Here is a 23551-nt window from a genome sequence, read left to right as displayed (position 1 = left end):
TTCACCATAACATTAATATTCAACACATGCTAGACATTATCATTACCAGCTCCATGAGACACTGGTGCTTACAATGATTCTTGAAGGCAGGAGAAATTTTCCAAGAATAAAATGCAGAGTTAGGCAGCATAAAAACATTCCAGATCATAGGCAATCCTGAGCAAAATCTTGAGCCATGAAGCAATATTCATTAAGGGAATTTTGTTGGGTTGGGGCCAAGGTTACACACAGGGTAAAGGTGTCAAAAGGGACTCAAGGGATTATTAGAGGCCAGATTGGCTGTTTTCTCATACTCTTACTATAACTTTATATTTGCTTTATTCCAGTTGTAAATCAAATGGCCTTCTTTCTTTTCAAAATGTAATTCTAAGTCATCGCCAGTATCATTGAATGTTTAGGACTGACAGAAGATGCATTTAGTTTAATTTGAGGCTGACATGATGTTTGTAAGGAAAACCACAGATTTCTTTAAAAACATCATGCCTCATCCTTCACAATCAGTGATAGAAGATGTTCCTTGTTGTATCAGAAGTCCTTTTCAAGAGATCCCACAGGGAAGTCAAATCTTGGGATGATTTATGGCTTCCAAGCCCATTGCCTCCTTCCCACACAAAGATTCTCCAAGGCATGAAGAGGTGCTGTCTGGTACAGCTGGAAAGAAGGATGAGAAATAATCCTATGAGACTGAATTCAGCTCAGTGACCTGTTTAGTTTGAAAAGGCCTGAGAAGGATGTAGATTTTTGAAAGAAATGCAGGGTCACTTATACTAATATGCTTTTTAAAGGATTTAAACAGGGGAGAAATAAATTGCTAGATAAAGATTAATGCATTTCATCTTTCTTCAAAATTCTACCTTGCCAGGATAAACAAAATGAGGGAAAAGGCAGCAGAATGGACATTAGCCTGCATTTTGTTCTCAGATAGTAGAGAATACAAATTTCAGAGCTGAAGGCAAAGACATTCATCCTGCCAGCTCTGTGGGGGAGGACAGAAAAAAAAAGCAATATGCTCTATACTTCATTTCTATTCTAACCATCAGATCTCCCACGGTTTCCCCTTAAAATATAAAAATGAAAACAAATTGCATTCAAATGCTCAAGGAAAGATAAGAAGGATGTGGTTTGTTTTGTTGTTATTTCTTTATAGATCAAATATGTCTGTGCCCCCCCCCCTTTTTTTTTAAAGAATGACAAGTTTTCTCACTCGAGATGCATTAAGTCTATGTTCCCTAGGGGAGTCAGCAATCAGCACGATTCTGTGCTGTATTTGGAGGCTATGATGAGGTCAGACAGGGCCAGGGGCCTGTCAGTGTTCTTGTACAGACGATGGAGGGGATGAAACACACAGCTGATTGGCAGTGAGCTCCACAACGTCACTCACTGGCACGACGAAATGGCAGACCTCCTCTAGGGCTCTCCTTGAAGCAGCCCCCCCACCCCCCCAGGATTTGCACAGTTCTGCTCTACTGTCACCATTTTCTAAAAACATCCATTGCCACCTAACAGAAGAGACTGTCAAGAGTTTAAATTTTTTTTTTTCCTTTTAATAATTTATTCTCTTTTCCTGTAACCTTCCCAGTACCTGACTGGCACTCAGGGGCTATCCCAGAGCATCTGTTTGGAGGAATTCCACACAGTGTGTGTGTTCAACCCAGAATCCTGGGCTGCTACTGCTAGCAGATATTAGTATCCAGAGTACATACCTACCGCATTCTCCCAGGGATAGAATGTATGTATTCACAAGGAAATGTGCTTCCAAAATACTAATAATTGCTATACCATCTTTATCATTATTTTCCAAAATCTATGCACCACCTAAGCTGTTTCTATTCATCCATCAATCAATCCATCTTTTTTCTCTTTCCTTCTCTTTTATTCTCCCTTCCTCTCTGTCTTTCCCTCCTTCCTTCTTTTTCCATTCCTTCCTCCCCCTTTTTCTTTCTTTTTTTCTTCTCTTCTTTTCACAAATGAAAATTTTAAAAAAAGAAATTTTATCATTGGATTACCTGGCAATAAAAATTAAAAAGCAATGAAAACAATTTAGATTGCAATTAAAACAATTTTAATTGCAGATCTAAGCCTGAGGCTTGACAAGCGTCTTATTTTTGATGTAATCAGAAGAAATGGAAAGAGGGTAGATTTTTTTTCTAGTATCATTTAATATTGGTCAATGTCCTGTCCATTTGACACTTAAAAGCTCACATTTGTTAGCACCAGAAGAGATAAAACACTAAATTAAGTTCCATTGTTGTTGTTTTAAACATAATCATGGTTGCAGGGTCACTCATAGCATACTTATTTGTTTGTTTATTCAAAAAATTCTTATTGAGCGTGTGATCTGTGCTCAGCACTGTTCAAGTTGTTGGTAAGAAAAAGCAATAAAGCAAACTGACAGAACCCCTCCCAGCATTCTCTGAGTTGAGATTGAAAATACACAAATAAGCTTAAGTAAAATACACAGTGAGTGTGCAAGAGACATAGGTTTGATCCCTGAGTCAGGAAGATCCCTTGGAGTAGGAAATGCCAACTTGCTCCAGTATTCTTGCCTGGGAAATTCCATGGACAGAAGAACCTGGCAAGCTACAGACCATGGGGTTGCAAAGAGTCAGACACAACAGAGTCTAAACACACACACACACAAACACGGTGAGTTAGAGGGAAACCCTATAATAGAAAATACTAAAGCAAGGATGGAGGTTAGAGAGCACTGGGGTGAGATCTGGGCACAGTTGGTAAAGAAAGCCTCAGGCAGCAGGAACAGCACATGTAAAGGGCATGTCCTGTCTTCTGGAGGACTGGGGAGTGAACCCTGGCAGGAGCAGAGTGGGCAAGAAGAAGTGTGAGACAGAAGGGGACAGATAGGTAACTGGAAGAATGGGTGGCTCCTATTAGGCCTTGCAGGCCACTTTGGCTTTTACTCTGCAGAGTATAATAACAGGCACACACAATTAGCCTTGATTGCACCCTATCTTCTTGTAGAATCTTCTCTCCCCATTGGTGGCTTTCCTACTCCTGTTGCCTCTCAGGTGGCCTGCAGCATTTACTCTTGATTTTCTGTGGGGTCCTATTCTTAGGAATCGATCTAGAAAACATACTCAGAGTTGGGGGGCTGCTATCTCTGGAAAGTTGAAGGGGGTGGGTGCATTCCTTTAAAAACATTCTCTCCTGAGTGGGTTCATGTCAGGGGACTAGTTATGTCAGTGCCCTGATTTTATATCCTATTACAGAGTCAAGGAGAACCAAACCCTTTACAATTTCCAATTTTCCACACTTGGGTGTGTGGATTAGTTATTTAACCAAAAGGACAAGGGAAAAACTGTAGAAAGAGCACATTAAAACAGCTTCAAATTTATGCAGAAATATAAATGAGGTGAAACTATATATGATGACTCAGAATACAGCCATCAACTTTGTGATTTCTGGGTTGGAAGGAATAAGATTCTTGCAGATACTAATTTTCCATGGATTTAAGGAATGAGGAGCTGGCTGCATATTATAGTGGTTTGAGAAGACTTGAAAGTCTCCTTGGGTGCCAGATGCTTCCCATATCTTATCATGGTGCAGGAAATTCAGATACAAGAAATTGATTATTAAATGTAGGTTATCTGGGAGTAGTGACTTAGTACTTCATACCAAGTAATTGATGCCATAACTGAGATTAATCCATTTGGTTGGCTTATTTTCCAGTGAGAGATAAGATCCATCATTTATTAGTTCAGATATAGAAGAAAGGGGAGAATTCAAGAAAGGTATAGAAAATGGAACTCTATCTATGTGGGACTTCTTACTGAGAAGCCATGGCTAAAGCTCGCGTGTGTGTGTGTGTGCGCGCGCGCACGCGTGCATGTGCACATGCATGCACCATAACATTGTAGAGTTAGGGATATCTCCCCAACTCCTAAAATAGCACCTGGAACATAATAGTATTCAAAGTATATTTTTGATTTACTCAATAAATGGATCATGAAAAGATGAGAGTAAGTGAAAGTTAAGTTATAAATACCTCTCAGGTAGGGTGTATTTTTGACTAAGGAAAAAAAAAAAAATGACTGCTTGAAGTGACTTTCCTGAGGACAGGGATATAATGATATGTGTGCTGGTTGTTAGGTGAGTGGCAGTGGATGGAGTAGGGTAAAGAGATCACCACCAAGCAAGCCTTGTAACCTTTATAATCTATCTCAGATTAAAAAAAATCTGTAAGCAGTCTATAGACATGGCACTGATATCAAGGGCCTGAGGGCAAGGCCCTCCTCTGCATCTCCATTGCTCAGAGTAAGGGACTCAGATCTTGTTTGAAGAGAGAATGTTCTTGTCACTCAAGGTACAGATGAGTTTTGGAAGTCCATGTTTGCAAAGACAGAGAGAGAGAAAGAGAAGTGGGAAGGGGAGAGAGAGATATTTCCAGTATTTTATTTCTTTTTACTTATCTATATTTTTTGGAAGTACCGCACTGCTTGTAGGATCTTAGTTCCCAAACCTAGGGATCAAAACTGGGCCTCAACAGTGAAAGCACCAAGTCCTAACCATTGGACTATCATGGAATTCCCTCCAGTACTTTAAAATAGGCTACTCAGTTGAGGAAACAACACTGGCCTAGAGTTGTACTAGTATAAATGAGGCCGACCTCACTATCAGGCAGATCCGAATTTGTCTGATGCTTATATACTTGGGAATATATCACCTGGGGAACCTTTTAAAAACGTAGGTCTCTAGGCCCACAGTGATTCAGCTCTAGTGAATTCCAACTTGTTTGTTTGTTTGTTGTTTGTTTCAAATAAATTTTTCCAAGTTGAAAACTTGGGAATAAGAAGTTACATGGGTAGGGATCAGGGCCACATTTGACAAACCTCTTAGACTTATCAATTTCATCTTCCTCCTTTGAAAGATAGAAGTACTAATAGTAACTTCCCTTACGGTATATAACATTAGAGGATCCAGTACTCCCTGCACAGTTAATGTACAGTTTTGCTTTACCATTCACCAGCTCTGTAACTTTGGTTCCATGCTCTTCTTAGTTCACACTTTTTATGTAAATCATCCCCTATCTCACTGTACAAAAGCTGGGATTTTAGAGTCAGGTATTCAGAAAGCTGCACTGCTACCTACTTGCTGGACAATTTGCAAAAGGTCTCTGAAGCTAGTCTGCACATGGGTTATGTGTGTTTGTAGTTTCTTTCATCTGTAAAAGGAAGATCATATCTATAATATATCACAGGGTTGGTAGGAGGACTAGGATAGTATGATGCCTTTAAAGCACTCAGCATTATGCCTGGCAGACTGAGAGTGCAACGTTGCTTTTGGGTTAGTTGCATTCCAACCAGAGTTCACTGTGTAAAATGAAATTCTATTTTAATTATGAGAGGAACATGCAACAAGAGGCATCAGTAGCAAAGGTATGATTTGAGACTGTTTTAAGGGTAGGGACAGCAAACTGTTTCTGCAAATAATTTAGGGGCAGGAGCAGGAAAGAGGGACTTTGACTATGAATTTGAAAATAAGTAACATATAGTCATGTCCATCTTGAGAAGACATTCTCAACACCTGCTCAGAACAATGGAATTTTAAACCTTAAGTGAACAGTCAAACCAAGGCTGGGCATAATTAAATAATTGGCCTGAGATCATAGAATGGCAGACTTAAGATGAGCTCAATTCTATTATGTTGTACAGATGTTTAATATATTCCAAATGAGTGAAAAGTAACTATAATAGCAAATGTAGTTACTGAAAATATCCACATCACATTTATGCTCTATATCCCCAATTTTTAGGCCTGCTGAACTTCACCACCACATAGTAATCTCTGAGTGGTTTGTAGTACTAGTGCAGTGATTGAAATATAGGTGAGTTTCTTCATTTTTGAATAAGAGTTAAAAATGGCATCTTCCAAGGAAGATCACAGTGAGACTTATGTTCAAAGGACTCAGCACAATTCCTGAAGCACAGCTATTGTTAAAATTTTGGTAGCTGTTAATATTATTGCTGTTCGTTGTTCCCTTAGAAAATGGATCAGTGTTTTCCTCTTCCAAACATGCATTTAAGCTGAAATCCTCACTATAAATACAATACTCAGACCCTCTAGAAGGAACTTCAGGGATCAGATGGACAAGGAAGTGATTTTCATGATGAGGTACTTCTTGGAACCCCTGATGTGGACTTTGATGACTCTAGAAATCTCCAAGAATGGAAAGGAACTAATGTTGAGAATATAATTACTACTCAGAATTCATGTTCTTCCAGACAACTTATGTACATTTTCTCATATTTCCTTACAACAATTCTTTTAGGTTATCAATAACCCTATGATACAGATGAAGAAACTGAGTTTCTGAGACATTAAATAACTTAGCACAAATCATAATTAGTGGTAGAGCATGGATTCAAACTCTATTTTGTCTTCTCCTCCTCTCCTTCTCTCTTCCTCCTTCCCCCTTTTCTTTGTCTCCTCTCTTAAGCAGCTGAAAGTTTTATAATTAAATTCTTTTGTTCTTGCAACCAGACAACAATTGCTTGTTAGTCACTTACTCTACAGTAGGAATGGTGTTAACATACGGTAAGAATGATGATAAAAATTTAATCTTGGAGGGTGAGAGATAAAGATACTGACCTAAGTAGCTTTGGGAATTAATGGAGTCTGTAAGACTGAAAGCAACAGAAAGTGCACATAAGCACTGTACTCTAGTATGGGTTAAAAAGTCTGATAATTCTATCTAGGTATAGTGGAATGAACAATTGAGTACTAAATGGATGATAGCTAGTGGCAGCCGGGGTTTTCACTGTCGCAGTGGGAGTGGATTACAGATAAGCATAGGGGGAATACCATAATGATCCCTGTGGCCATGGATGAGAGTTGGAGACATGAGTATGAACTCATGTTTAGCCTACTATTGATATAGATGGTTACATAAAAAAATGTTTATATATATGTACATAAGCACTAGTTAGGATACATACATATATGCCCTTGCTCTGTCAGAGGAAAAAGCCTGGAAGTAAGGACATTTCAGTCATCATGAGCACATCAGACTCTTAGATCTTTGTTTCTAATGCCATTCTATGATACAAGAAATCAGGGCTTCTTGGAGAAATAGCTGATTCTAGGACTGCAGCAGAAATATACAGAATAAGTTACATCTTAGAGTGTCAGGAAGTACGAAAGTGCTCAAAGAGAAAGGAAACAAAATACAGTGATGGGAATATATCTAAGGGGCACAGAAGTCAACTTGAAACAGTTCCCAATGGCCAAAGTTGGAAACATTGAACAACAATAAAGTAGTATTGGATTATAACCTAAAGTGTAAAGTGTCTGTGAGTTTGTACTAATATGATAAAAGAAAGGGAGAGAGAAGAAAAGAAAGAAAGAAAGTTATGTCTCCTGAACTGAAGAATTCCAAGTAGTTTATGTAGCTACCCCACCCTCAGAGATGGAGTACAACTTTGTACCCTTTAATTGTGGACTATACATTGTGACTTCTTTCCAAAGAATACAGCATGGAAAAGGGAAACAATCACTTTACAGTTCAGAAATTTGATACAAACGCCTCAGTCAGGATAATCAACATCAACTATATTAAGTCATATGTAAGTCTCATTGATAGTATGTACTCTTGATTTGATGGGATGCAAATGACTCTACCATTGTGGTCTTCCTCCCCTCATCCAAAAAATCTGTTAACCCAATGTAATCATATTAGGACATCAAATAAATCCAAATAGAAGAATATTTCACAAACTACCTGACAACCCTCAAAACTTGTTAAGATCACTTAAGTAAGGAAAGTCTGAAAAATTGTCACAGATGAAAAAAAGTTGTCACAGTCTAAGGGGACATGATGACTAAATGAAATGTGATATCCAGGAAGGCATACTGGAATGGAAAACAATGTTAGTAAAAACAAGGAAATATGAACAAATTATGGGCTTTAGTTAGTAATAATATATCAATATTGGCTCATTAATTCTAACAAATGTATCATCTAAAGTAAGTTGTTAATAATGGAAACTGAGTGCAGAGTTTATGGGAACTCTGTCTTATCTTTGCAACTTTTCTATTAATTTCAACTGTTTTAAAATATAAAGTTTGTCTAATGAAACAATGTAAGCATGGTGCCTGGCCTCACAGTGATTGCAGTCTACTGGGGAAAGTATACTGGATTGGTTAGAGAGAGTAGAATGGTTGAACCAGTTAATAGGCTATTAAATAATATAGCAAGAGATTATGAAAGTTTGGACTAGAGTGGCAGTTATGATAGATGTTGAAGAGGACAGGTTTCAGATTTATTTAGGAGATAAGTGAGCAATGTAGAATGTTTAGAAATAGCATTGGTTCAGACTTGCACAGACTGATGAACAGTGGTGGCACTGAAAAAATAGGAAAGATGTGTGATTCTTAGGGGATGACCATGATTTGGGAGTATATTTGGTTTGTGGTATTAGAATAAAAGAAGAGCATTTTATTCATTGCATATCTCAAAATCAGAGTAAAGATCTGATTTGGTGCTATCAGAGCTTCCCTGGTAGCTCAGATGGTAAAGAATCTGCCTGCAATGCAGGAGACCTGGATTCAATCCCACGGGTTGGGAAGATCCCCTGGAGAAGGGAATGGCTACCCACTCCAGTATTCTTGTCTGGAGAATCCCCATGGGCAGAGGAGCATGGTGGGCTACAGTCCATGGGGTCACAAGTCGGATACGACTGAGCAACTTTCACTTCACCTCACTTTGGTGATATCAACATTTAAAACATCTGCCTATGAGAGAGAATTAAATCCATGGAATGAGACCAAAGAGAGAACAAGTATAGAGAAGGAAAAGAACCTAGAACAGCCTTGAGGAACTCTAAGATAGATTGTCAGAGCCGAGTTAGGTGAGCTTGCAAAATGAATTGGGCAAGAGCATTGAAAAGATCAAGAGACAACAATGTCACAGAAATCAAAGGAAAAGACTGTTTCAAGAAAGGAGTGGCCTACCACATCTCTCTGTTTGACCTCTCAAATTTTATGCAATTATTTTATATTGTTAGGTTAATCATGTTCTCATTATGGCTTGCAATTGTAATTATCTCTTTTTTTGTCAGGCTATTGATTGTGAAAATTGATAAGCATCTTTTACTATTGTGATTATGTAAAAACCCAGGTCTCCCACATATCTGCCACACTGCATGCAGATTCTTTACCAGCTGAGCCACAAGGGAAGCCCAAGAATACTGGAGTGGATATCCAGTATCCAGTATTCTATCCCTTCTCCAGTGGATCTTCCTGACCCAGGAATCCAACTAGGGTCTCCTGCATTGCAGGCGGATTCTTTACCAACTGAGCTATCATGGAAGTCCAGCTATTACTTAGTACCATTAAGTATTAATGTATTACTTAATACCATTGAATCATGATTAGTCAACAGAAAAACAACAGAATTCTGTATCAGCAAAACTACCATTTAATAGAAAAATGTGTAATCACTTTTTAAAATCCAGCTGCATGTAAGAATTATATTGGAATTTTTTTAAAAATACAATTGCCCAAGTATTGCTTTTCTTCTCCAAGGCTCCAGATAAACTTCCAATGAGCAGCCATGTTTAAAAACAATTGAACTATATGATGACATTTTACTTTTATCTAGTTTATTTTACTTTTTCTATTTCATATTCAGTGCTCCCATCACATTTAGTTTATGTTTTCTAATTTCTCCATCTCTTTTTTTTGATGTTCTTTTTCAAGCCTTTATCAAGGGTAGTAGAAAAGCATTTGTATACATATATATAAATAATATGCATTATATATATATATTTTAGAAAGCTTATGAATTTTTGACTAAAAAAATGTATATTTTGATTCTACTTGTTTGACTCAGTATGAATAGAATGCCAGATTTATAATTAAAAAAATAGGTACAACAAGCAACAAAGATTTCCTGCATAGCACAGGGAACTATAGTCAATATCTTAAAACAACCTATAAAGGAAAATAATCTGAAAAATAATAGATGTGTATGTGAAGGCAGTGGCACCCCACTTCACTACTCTTGCCTGGAAAGTCCCATGGACGGAGGAGCCTGGTAGGCTGCAGCCCATGGGGTCGCTGGGAGTCAGACACGACTGAGCAACTTCACTTTCACTTTTCCCTTTCATGCACTGGAGAAGGGAATGGCAACCCACTCCAGTGTTCTTGCCTGGAGAATCCCAGGGACGGGGGAGCCTGGTGGGTTTCTGTCTATGGGGTCGCACAGAGTCGGACACGACTGAAGCGACTTAGCAGCAGCAGCAGCAGTATAACTAAATCACCTTGCTGTATACCTGAAACATTGTAAGTCCACTATACTATATAAAGAAAATAAAGGAAAAAGAAAGTTAACAAAAAAAGAAAGGAGTGGTCATTGGGAATATTTCTGAGAAAAAAGTGAAGTGAAGACTAGACACGTCTTGGGATTTAGCAAGAGGAAGCCTGTAATGGATCCATGGCTGCTGTGCCCAGACCCTTTGGGTCCCTTTTTATCATCCATGCACTCTTCCTTGCTTTGTTGTTGTTAAGTCACTAAGTCCTGTCCGACTCTTTGTGACCCTGTGGACTGCAGCTTGCCAGGTTTCCCTGTCTTTCACTATCTCTTTGACTCCTGTCCATTGAGTCAGTGATACCATCCAACCATCTCATCCTCTGTTGCCTGCTTCTCCTCCTGCCCTCAGTCTTTCCCAGCACCTAGGTCTTTTCCAATGAGTTGGCTCTTTGCATCAGGTGGACAAAGTATTGGAGCTTCATTTTCAGCATCAGATCTTCCTTGCTAGAGGGCTCCTATTCTATTAATAACAACTCATACCTATGGCTGTCTTTGAAGGACTTGTATCAAGCTGGAGCAACTTTGCCTGCAGTTGCTGCTGCTAAGTCGCTTCAGTTGTGTCCGACTCTGTGCAACCCCATAGACGGCAGCCCACCAGGCTTCCCCGTCCCTGGGATTCTCCAGGCAAGAACACTGGAGTGGGTTGCCATTTCCTTCTCCAGTGCATCAAAGTGAAAAGCGAAAGTGAAGTCGCTCAGTCACGTCCAACTCTCAGCGACCTCATGGACTGCAGCCTACCAGGCTCCTCCGTCCATGGGATTGTCCAGGCAAGAGCACTGGAGTGGGGTGCCATTGCCTTCTCCTGCCTGCAATTGCAGACCACTTTAAAAAAATATATTATTGCAGTATAATTGATTTACAATGCTTTGTGAGTTTCAGGTGTATAGCAAAGTGAATCGTATATATATATGTGTGTGTGTGTGTGTGTGTATGTAAATATATTCTTTTCAGATTCTTTTCCCATATAGGTTATTACAGAGCATTGAGTGCCCTGTGCTATACAGTAGGTCCTTGTTAGTTACTTACTTTATATATAGTAGTGTGTATATTGGAGAAGGAAATGACACTTACATAAGCACACCTATTTGTCCACACACTGTGTGATATGTTGGAATGCCACTTCTAAGGGGGGAAGCTTTAAACAATCAGAACAATATCATTTCAGAGAGAAATGAGTCATCGGTCAGCATTTGAGAGGATAAACTCTCCATTTGTCAATCTAGCAAAATCAGATGTTTTGATCTAATTTCTCAAAATATTATATCATTCATCAAGATAAAGATGCAATCTTTAGCATTTTAGATTTGTGGTATTCATTAGATTATAAGAGAGGGTTTACTTCTCACAGCAAAACAAATCAAAGACAGCTTTCAGGCAAAGACTATACAAGCATATTGGTTTAAGCAATGACACCCTATGGCAACAGAGAAATCAATAAAGAGTTTTTTAGGATTAATTCTTATATATTATGCTGAATTAGCTCATACATAAGAAATACACCTTTATGTTATGGATAGGGCAAATGTGTTTTAAGTACATAGATGATTTAAAGGGATCTGGGATGAGGAAAAAGCAGAATACAGCAAAGGCAAAAGGTGTGAGGTCATCCATTAACCTACTTACATAACCAGGCTGTCTGGAAGCACTCATGGAGATGGCTAGATGGGCACATGTGTGATGTCAGGGGAAACAGGGGCATCAGATGCCCTGTCTTTCTCTAGCTAATTTCTCACATCTCTAACAAAGTTTTAGGGTACACTGGCATGGCATTCATTGCTGTCTGTATCCAGTATGTGTTTTTGCCTGAGACAGTTCCACACACATCCCTTCCTCAATGAAAGAAATTTTGCTTAGAAGCTCTCACTGATTGGACTTGGACCAAGAGTGGATACTTTCTCAAGGGCAGGCCAACCAAAGGCTAATCAGTAAGTCAATATGTGCAAAAGTCATTGTAAGAATCAGAGTTTGGGTTATTAGCCAGTTAATTTTGTCAGTTGTCTATAAGATTCTGATGGGAACATTTTAGAAGATTTTCTAGATAGGAGGAGACACACATGGATAGGAAGAAGACATGCAATGAAGGAGATCATGAGTTCTATGAGAGATGTGGAGACTAAGTTCCCAAACTATTTTTGATCCTAAATTCTAATTCCTTAATTAGAGTCTCATCTTTTAAAGATTTCTTGAGTCTCTACTCTTTGCAAATGAAAGCCCCAACAGTATAGGGAGACATTTGGATCCAGAAGGAAATATGGACTTGCAGTTAGAATACATGGGTTTGCACCTTAGTTCATTTATTTAATAAGAGAATTTGGGCAAGTAATTTAGTTTCACTTGGATTTAGTTTCCTATGATATTACTTTTCAGAGATGCTGTGAAGATTAAATGAGCTAATGTATATCGTAGTGTGTGGTAGATGAATGGTAACATTTTTTACCCATTTTCTGGTTTTAAAACTGTATCTATGTAAGTGTACCCTTGGAGAGGATAACGCTGAATGTTTAGTAATAAAATGAAGAAAGGTCTGTCCCAGTTACCATGTCCCAGAGGGGCTGGGCAAGATTAAAGATCAGGATGGATTATGAGTCTTGATACCTGGTAGACAAATTTAGTTGATATACTTACTTTCCGTGGACTTGAGACATGTTTATTTTAGATTTTCTGAAATACTGACTTAACTAAAGTTCCTAGGCTAATATATGAGGGAAGAGAGGGTCTGAGTTTCTCAGAAGACAAAGCAATGTCCATTGAAGTCAAAGTTATTGTTTATAGCAGTGTGACCTGTACAAACCCAAGCTGGATAGAATTTTGAGTCAGCCATTTAAGTACATTCTTCTTTTTAACCTTTGGAGAAGCCAAGAGATGTAAATAAGTTTGCCTGATTCTTTACACAGTTATGGAAAAGTTCAGAACCTTTTTTTTTTTGCTCTGCTAGAGGAACTGTTACAAAGTTTTCTTTCTGATTGGCTGGTACCTACCTAACATTTTTCCTTTCATTACACCTCTGAAGCATGAAACATTTGATTTGGAGGTTGAGGCTTGAGCTGAAAGCTGGAAGATAGAGAAGCAGATCTAGTTCTAAATCTGGAGATTCAAATCAAAGAGCCAAGTGAGAAAAGCACAGATTAGTGGTCATCCTTCTGTACTCTGCACTTCAACCAAACTGCTTTGGCTCATCTAAGCTATGGATTTAATATAGGATTCTTAAATTGAGAGGTTTCTATTGCTTTTTTCCTTTTTGGGCTCATCATAGGCAGTTTGAATTCTAGGTGTGTACTGTATAAGGTTACTACTGTTTGTTTTTTCCAAAATTGAGATTATAATCATTGCTGAAGAGGTAGAAGTGCTGTTCTTCTAGGGGGAAAAAGAGGGGAAAAAAATGAGGATTCATTATAATCCAGTAACACAGTGATGTTGAATATGAAATTTAGCCCTCAGGCAAGCTTTTGCAAAGGTTCAGATCTTTTTGGCATAAATTTTTTCTCTATTCTGTGAGTCTTTTCTGTACTCTTTACATATCTTGTACTTCCAAATAATAGAATTTTAGAGTTAAAAGAATTTTTAAATTCTTAGATAATTTGTATCCTTGTTGAGGTGAGACAAGGCACAAAGAAAATACTATGACATCACACAGATATTCGGAGTCATAGGCAGAATTACATTCCAGAGTTCTTAACTCTCTCCCGGGTGACGGTCTTTCATACACCACACGATCTCTTATGCTGGCTCTGTCAGTTCTACAAAACACCGTGCTTCTCCTCCATTCCACCCATCTCTTTGTGCCTGCAGAAGTTATTCCTGCCTTAGCTCAAGCTCCTCACTCAAATAAGGCACATTGATGTAGAAATCATCCCAGGCTTTCCCAACTCAGCCAAATACGACATTCTTAATCTGGGTCACTTGTTTAGCCTCAGGGGGTATGAACTTTCTTAAATTTAATGCAAACGTTTGGGCCCAAATGCTTCCTGTTAAACGGTCCTTGGATTTCATCAAAGAGATTAAGAACCATGGCTTTAAAACATAAATTGTAAGCCAAATACTTGGCCTTCTTGAATTTGATGAATGGCATTCCTCCTACTACATTCTATTAAGATTCTGTGCATCAATTAGATATGATACAAGCTTAACAGGGAAATATAGATATTATTACATGGTTCATCAGTTGTCATTGAAATGTCTAGCCCTAAATATTTTTTTGCAAATATGTCCCACTTCTTGAATCTCAAGGTAGTTACACCTTGTTTCTTGATGATGATGACAGATAGCCAGCATAGGAGGTAACACAGAAAGCAGCACCAGATGCTTTGGCCCCCACAAACTTTGAGTCAGACTTGTCAAATGAGCCCTGCTTCCATAAAGTCTTTCTTGATGATACTTAGAAACCAGTAAATCTAATCCATTTCCTCTAAAAAAAAAAAAAAGAAAGAAAAACTCTGATGTTATTTACTTTTTCATGGCACAAAACACAGCTAAGTTTTATTCTTGAGCAAGAGTTTTTCTGCACAGTCAACTGGTTAACCATGTAAAATTGTACAATTTAAGAAATGCAAGGAAAATCTCCAGTTTTCTCATTTGGCAGATGAGATAACTGGGGTCCAAGTCACTTTCTGTTTTGTTCCTGCATACTTCATCCTACTTTGGAAAAATCAGAGGGCCAAATAAGACTACTTATCAATTCAGATTTGAGTTCAATACAAATCCTCATATTGTTCACTTTTGCTAAATCATAAGGCATAGGCAGTAAATGGGCAGCTTGCTTGGATAAGAGGGAATGCACAGAATGAATTTGTGCAGGTTGAGGTCAGTCTGCAAAATTCCTAGGTTCTGACACCTGTTGTATCTTTGTTTTCAATGTAGAAACAGTGTCTATATCACATTTAGGAGGACAAGTGTTACAATCATTCATTTGTTCATTAACTTATTCAATAAATATCACATTGGACAGGCCACGCATCCTGCAGAATGTTAAGAAGCATACATATAAAATGAAACCAAAATTTAAAAAAAAATGAGGTCCCTGCATTAAGTAACTCATAATCTATCAATGATATTTACTCCTGATATATTTATTGAGCATTTAATGTGTGCTGGAAACTTCCCTAAGCATTTCAGTTTTTCATTTCATTTAATTTTCTTAACTTTATGAAATATTTTTAAAGTGAACTTGGTTAGGCAAATTGATCTCAGGAACATGTTAAAGTTTTATTAAGTGTGATTACATGGAAACTATGAAGAAGCATATTGAGATAGCTGAAATTGAGTTAAGGGTGATGGATGGTGGGGAGAACTTACATACTCTACAGAAATGTTGTTCAGTGTGTTCTAGAAATTAGGGTCAGTCTGAAAACCGTTTGTTACCTGTCCGAGACCAGGTATGCTCAAAAATTGAGAGAAAGCATTTAGACACTTCTATAGGAATTTGCTCTTGCTGCAACATTCAATGATTCATTGGTGCTCTCATCCCGCTGAATAGGATATAGATCATTTTATGGGTTTTTAGACTTACATGGTGAATTATTTGTAGTGGTGTAAGGTAAATGGGTTCTCTAGAAAAAAACAAGCTAACAACAACAACAAACCTCACTTTGATTTGTAGTGTTTTCTCATTTCTGGTATAAATACTCCCGTCATGGCTGATTTCAAGCCACCAATGTAATGTCAAGCACTGAAACTTTAACAATTGGCTCTTCCAAGTTAACACTAGCCAGCTCCAGCACGTCAGCATGTCCGTGTGATCTGCATATTAGTCGTGTAAGATAGGACCACATGTTCACCCATGACAGATTAGGTGATGAAAACTCGTTCTGAAGTCACAAGGTCCAGATTACTGACTAGTTGCACATTATTGTAAATCCTTCCTGTTTTTAATAAGTTGATCTAGGTTAACCCTAGGACATAGTGGTTCAGAGCCATCTTCCCCAAAATGCTAGCTGTAGAGAGAATTTACCCTTACCAAGACCCATTCTTTTACTTTCTCCTTCTCCATTTTCCTGGTAGTTAACTTTGTTTATGTCATTTTCATTGTTTATCTTATTGTCACTCAGCAGGTAGGTTTCACTGCTGAATCAGGAAGTAGACCAATTGGTATTCAGTGGCCTTTTTCAATTGGGAGACACTCAACTTTCAATTCTGCTAATATTTATTTTCTTACTTACTTGGTGATTTTCTCTCCTCCATTTTTCTCTCTACAGTTCTTCTGGAACACCTTAGATTTCTTGTTGTTTTTTCCTCTACTTTTAAAAAAAGCATTTTAATGAGGTATAATTGATGTACAAATTCTATAGATAGTTGATGTATACAAATGTGTTTAGATAAAAGTATACATGTGTGAAATTATCACAGTCAATTATATAAACTTATCAATCACCTCCAAAAATTTCCTTCCACCCACTTTGTTTCTATTTTTATTTTCCTTTTGTGGTAAGAGTTTTTAACATAAGACCTGCCCTCTTAGCAAAATTTAAAATATAATATTGTTAGCCATAGGCCCTGTTTTACAGAGTAGATCTCCAGAACTTCTTTATCTTGAGTAACAGAAACTTCATATTCTTTGATCCTCCCTCTTCCCTCCCACCTCACAGCCCATAGCAATTACAATTCTATCTTCTGTTTCTAATGAGTTTTACTATTTTAGGTTCCAAATAAAAGTGAAATCAGGCAGTATTTTTCTTTCTGTGACTGGCTTATTTCCTTTAGCATAATGTCTTCTAGGGAGAAGAAAATGGCAACCCACTCCAGTATTCTTGCCTAGAGAATTCCTTAGACAGAAGAGCCTGGTGGGCTGCTGTCCACGGGGTTGCACAGAGTTGGACACGACTGAAGCGACTTAGCAGCAGCAGCAGCAGCAATATCTTCTAGAGCCATCATGTTGTCACAAATGGCAGGATTTCCTTCTTTTATAAGGCTGAATAATATTCCCTTGTACGTATGTGCCGCATTCATCCACTGATGAGAATTTAGGTTGTTTCTGTATCTTGGCTGATGTGAATAATTCTGCAGTGAGCCTGGGAGTGCAGATACCTCTTCAAGATCCAGATGACTTCCTGGAGTTTGTGTTTCTCAAGATTCAGCTGCTAAGAGCTACTTAATACTCTGTGTGGAACACCAGTTATGCAGTCATTATTTTGGTTGGGCAGGCTCAGTTGTACCTCTCTGAATTTTTACTCTAGAGAGGGAAAAAGAGGAACAACTTTTGACTCTCCTCTTTCTGTAGTTTCTTCTTTGCCTCTGACCAAGACAAAAATCAAATAAAAAATGAGCAAAAGCACACTTTACCAAAGCAGAGATGAGAATAGCAAACATACAAAAATTTTGGTCATTAAAGAAGTACAAATAATACCCATAGTGAGTACCACTGCATCCTCAACAAAATGGCTGAGATGAAAAAAACAGTGGTAACATCAAATGACAATACTAAGGGCTGGCCAGGCATTGGAACACTGGATCCCTAATACATCACTGGTGGGAATGCAAAATGGTACAGCCACTTTGGAAAATGATTTGGCAGTTTTTTATGAAGTTAAATCTATACTTACCATATAACACAACAGCAAACTTATTCCTAGGTATTTACCTGAGAAAATTGAAATTATCCATACAAAGATCTTCACATGGACATCTAGACAGCTTTAGTCGTAATTGCCCAAAACTGAAGCCATCCCAAGTGTTCATCAACCTGTAAATGAAGTCCCCTATAATGGGATACTACTATATAATAAAAAAAAAATGAAAGGAACCCAAGGCAAAGATTGTATTAACACTGTATACTTTCACTTATACTTACAGATGAATATCTAATTTATATGTAGTTTAAGGCAAAACTATAGAGACATGATGGAGAACATGTCAGTGGTTGTCAGTGATTAGGAGTAGGACAAGGAACTGACTTGAAAAACATATGAGCTTCCAGTTAGACTGGCTGAGGGAGCTTCCTTGTAGCTCAGATGGCAGTGTCTGCTTAGCACAGAAGAGAGCCTGAAACTAGGAGCAGTGGTAGACAGATTGACACCAGAGGCCTCTGTGAGAGCTAGTGGGAAGCCCTGGGATCAGTAACCAGAGTTGCGGCTCCTGGAAGGTTGCCTGAATCTGGTGAGTGGAGGCCCAGGAGGGGAGTACGGGCCCAGAAGCCAAACCATGGCAATACCAGTGGCTTCAGTGGTGGCAGCAAACGTCAGCCCAGCTCCCTGTTTCTTGGTTCCCTCACTGAGGACACATTTATACCATCAGAATATTCCTGAAATAATACACTGAGATCAAGCCCTGAGCCTTTGGAGTGGGAGCACTGACTCCAAGACCCTAGACTACTAGAGAACTAACTCTAGGGGGTATCAAATAGTGAGAACTCACACAAAGGAAACCACTTGAATACAAGACCCAGCATCACCCAAGCACCAGTAGCACCCTGTGCAGGACCCTCATCTAAACAGCAAACAAAACAAAAATACAAACCCAATCATCACAGAAGGACTACCACCTCACTCAGCCTTGCCCATCAGAGGAAAAACATATAAACAAACAAAAAATTCAGCACAAACCTCACCCTATGTGAAGCTTATACAAACCACTGGACCAACCTTAGGAGGGCAGAAACCAAAAGGAAGAAAGAATTCAACCTTGAAGCCTGGGAAAAGGAGACCTCAAACACAGTAAGTTTGGGGAAAAAAAAAAAAAAATGAAAAGGCAGAGAAATACTACGCAAATAAAGGAGCAAACTGGAAACACAGAAGTCCAAATAAATGAAGAATAAATAGGCAAACTACCTGAAAAAGAACTCAGAATAATGACAGTAAAGGTGATCAAAAACCTTGAAAACAAAATATAGAAAATGCAAGAATCAATTAACAAAGACCTTGAAGAATTAAAGAATAAACATACAGAGACAAATAGCACAATTACTGAAATTAAAAATAGAAGGAATCAATAGCAGAACATCTGAAGCAGAAGAACGAATCAGTGAGCTGGAAGATAAGATGGTGGAAATAACTTCTGAAGAGCAGAATAAAATAAAAAGAAAGAAAAGAAATGAGGATAGTCTCAGAGACTTCTGGGATGATATCAAACACACCAACATTCGAATTATAGGGGTCCCAGAAGAAGCAGAAAAAAAGAAAGGGTATGAGAAAATTTTTGAAGAGATTATAGTTGAAAATTTCCCCAACATGGAAAAGGAAATAGTCAATCAAGTCCAAGAGGCACAAAGAGTCCCATAAAGGATAAACTCAAGGAGAAACACGCCAAGACACATACTAATCAAACTAACAAAGACTAAAAACACAAAGAAAGAATATTAAAAGCAGCAAGGGAGAAGCAACAACTAAACATACAAGGGAAACCCCATACATTTAATAGCCAATCTTTGAGCAGAAACTCGGCAGGCCAGAAAGGGATGGCAGAACTGAAAGGGAAAAATCTACAACCAACATTATTCTTCCCCACAAGAGTCTCATTGAAAATTAATGGAGAAATCAAAAGCTTTTCAGACAAGCAGAAGTTAAAGAGAATTCAGTACCACCAAACCAGCTTTACAACAAATGTTAAAGGGACTTATATAGTCAAGAAATACAAGAGGAGAAAAAGATCTACAACATTGAACTCCAAACAATTAATAAAATGGCCGTAGGAACATGTATATCAATGATTTCTTTAAATGTAAATGGATTAAATACTCCAACTATATGACACAGACTGATTGGATACAAAAACAAGACCCATATATATGCCGTCTACAAGAAACCCACTTCAGACCTAAAGACACACATAGACTTAAAGTGAGAGGATGGAAAATTATATTCCATGCAAATGGGAAGCAACAGAAAGCTGGAGTAGCAATCCTCATATCAGACAAAATAGACCTTAAAATAAAGAATATTACGAGATAAGAAAGGACGCTATATAATGATCAAGGAATCAATCCAAGAGGAAGACATAACAATTGTAAATGTCTATGCACCCAACATGGGAGCATCTCAGTAAGAAAAACACTAACAGACATAAAAGAGAAATTGACAGTAACACAAATATAGTAGGAGATTTTTTTTCAGTGGTGAAAAACTGAAAGCATTCCTGCTAAGATCAGGAACAAGACAAGGGTGTCCGCTTTAATCACTATTATTCAACGTAGTTCTGGAAGTCCTCACTACAGCAAACAGAGAAGAAAAAGAAATAAAAGGAATCCAGATCAGAAAAGAAGAAGTAAAGCTCTCACTGTTTGCAGATGACATGATACTGTACATAGAAAACCCTAAAGATAGTATCAGAAAATTACTAGAGCTAATCAGTGAATTTAGCAAAGTTGCAGGATACAAAATCAATACACAGAAATTACTCACATTTCTATATACTAACAATGAAAAATTAGAAAGAAAGATTAAGGAATCAATCCCATTCTCCACTGCAACAAAAAGAATTAAATATCTAGGAATAAATTTACCTAAGGAGACAAAAGAACTGTACACAGAAAATTATAAGACACTAATGAAAGAAATCAAAGATGACATAAAGAGATGGAGAGATATTCCATTTTCCTGGGTAGGAAGAATCAACATTGTGAAAATGACTGTACTACCAAATGCAATCTACTGATTCAATGCAATCCTTATCAAATTACCAATGGCATTTTTCACAGAACTAGAACAAAAAATATCACAATTCATATGGAAACACAAAAGACCCTGAATAGCCAAAGCAGTCCAAAGAAAGAATAGAGCTGGAGGAATCAACCTTCCTGACTTTGGATTATACTACAAAGTTACAGTCATCAAGACTGTATGGTACTGACACAAAAACGGAAATATAGACCAATGAAATAAGATTGAAAGCCCAGAAATAAACCCATGCACTATGGGTACCTTATTTTTGACAAAGGAGGCAAGAATATACAATAGGGCAAATACAGCCTCTTCAATAAATGGTGCTGGCAAAACCAGACAGCTACATGTAAAAGAATGAAATCAGGACACTTCCTAACACCATACACAAAGATAAACTCAAAATAGATTAAAGACCTAAATGTAAGACCAGCAACTATAAAACTCTTAGAGGAAAACATAGGCAGAACACTCAATGAAATAAATCAAAGCAAGATTCTCTATGACCCACCTCCTAGAGTAATGGAACTAAAAGCAAAAGTAAACAAGTGGGACCTGATTAAACTTAAAAGGTTTTGTACAGCAAAGGAAACTATAAGCAAGGTGAAAAAACAACCCTCAGAATGGGAGAAAATAATAGCAAATGAAACAACTGACAAAGGGTTAATTTCCAAAATATACAAGCAGCTCATACAACTCAATGCCAGAAAAACAAACAACCCAATCAAATAGTGGGAAAAAGACATTACTCCAAAGAGGACATACAGATGGGTAACAAACACATGAAAAGATGCTCAGCATTGCTCATTGTTAGAGAAATGCAAATCAAAACTACAATGAGATATCACCTCACACTAGTCAGAGTGGCCATCATCAAAAAGTCTACAAACAATAAATGCTGGAGAGGATGTGGAGAAAAGGGAATGCTCTTGCACTGTTGGTGGGAATGTAAATTGATACAGCTACTATGGAACACAGTATGCAGATTCCTTAAAAAGCTGGTAATAAAACCACCATATGACCTAGCAATCCCACTTCAGGCATATACCCTGAGGAAACCAAAATTGAAAAAGACACATGTATCCGATTGTTCATTGCAGCACTATTTACAATAGCTAGAACATGGAAGCCACCTAGATGTCCATCGACAGATGAATGGATAAAGGAATTGTGGTACATATGCACAATGGAATATTACTCAGCCATAAAAATGAGTGTCTTTGAGTCAGTTCTAATGAAATGGATGAACCTAGAACCTATTATACAGAGTGTAGTGAGTCAGAAACAGAAAGATAAATATTGTATTCTAACGCATATATATGGAATCTAGAAAAATGATACTGAGGAATTTATTTGCAGGACAGCAAATGGAGAAACAGACAGAGAATAAACTTATGGACATAGGGAGAGGGAAGGAGAGGGTGAGATGTATGGAAAGAGTAAATTGGAAACTTACATTACCAATTGTAAAATAGATAGCCAATGGGAATTTGCTATATGTCTCAGGAAACTCAAACAGGGGCTCTGTATCAACCTAGAGGGGTGGGATGGGGACAGAGATTCAAAAGGTAGGGACATATGTATACCTATGACTGATTCATGTTGAGGTTTGACAGAAAACAACAAAATTCTGTAAAGCTATTATCCTTCATTTAAAAAATAAATTAATTAAAAAAACACACATTAGAAAATTTCATTATTCATTAGTTCCTGTCTATAAAACATATTCAGTGATTTCCCTGGTGATCCAGCAGTTAAGACTCTGGTCTTCCAGTTGCAAAGGTCATGAGTTTGATCCCTGATTGGGGAACTAAAATCCCAAATACCATGTGGCCAAAAAAAATCATGTTTATAATTGTGGGCATTTTGAAAAACAAAGTGTTAATTGTAGAAAAAAATGAAACACTCAACAAGATTTAGAAAACAAATAAAAATTATGTGAAATTGCTTTGTGCCCTTTTGAATACCTCTCCATGGAGGCGGTCCTCCCTTTCTTGTCGTGGAAGGAACTGGAGCTGTGAACTGACCTCGCATATGAGATTCCTCCTAAGCACCAGCTGCTGCATCGCGACCTACATCTTGCCCACACCTTGAGTCAGCCGAATTAGATATGTTGATGCTTCTGTTTGCAGCCACAAGGGTCTGCTAACAGCAGCCAGCAACCATTCTGAGGGACCCTGAATGGCCTTGAAGTCGTTTATGGGGTTGGTCTGAGCTGGTGCAGGATGGTGAGAAATCATGGGGGCGGTTGCCCTGGGACTGAGCTGCTGTTGTCTAGGCAACTTTATTAAGAACCTTCTGTTCCTCGGAAAATGAAACTTAAATTAACTCTTGAGTTCTTAGAATCATGGCTTTTCATTCTTAACTAGTCTTTGGCATTTGTAAACTTCTAGGTCTCTTCAATTCAGTTGCTCAGTCATGTCTGACTCTTTGCGACCCCATGGACTGAAGCACGCCAGGCCTCCCTGTCCATCACCAACTCCCAGAGCCTGCTCAGACTCATGTCCATTGAGTCGGTGATGCCATCCAACCATCTCATCCTCTGTCGTCCCCTTCTCCTCCCACCTTCAATCTTTCCCAGCATCAGGATCTTTTCCAATGAGTCAGTTCTTTGCATCAGGTGGCCAAAGTATTGGAG

General features: G+C 38.1%; 1 long non-coding RNA gene across 1 annotated transcript; it reads right to left on the bottom strand.

Annotated features, from left to right (window-relative positions):
• Nucleotides 1–15890: 15890 nt before the first annotated feature.
• Nucleotides 15891–18059, bottom strand: LOC145544631 (uncharacterized). The gene is made up of 2 exons (XR_014081497.1): nucleotides 17061–18059; nucleotides 15891–16834 (listed from the first exon to the last, which is right to left on the bottom strand). It is a non-coding gene; the product is annotated as an uncharacterized LOC145544631 (long non-coding RNA).
• Between the last annotated feature and the right edge of the window lie 5492 nt (nucleotides 18060–23551).

Source organism: Giraffa tippelskirchi, chromosome 4 (assembly GCF_054371585.1).
Source record: "Giraffa tippelskirchi isolate mGirTip1 chromosome 4, T2T-mGirTip1v1.2.pri, whole genome shotgun sequence".
In the NCBI taxonomy this organism is placed as follows: Eukaryota; Metazoa; Chordata; class Mammalia; order Artiodactyla; family Giraffidae; genus Giraffa; species Giraffa tippelskirchi.
This window is presented reverse-complemented; position numbering and strand designations above follow the sequence as displayed.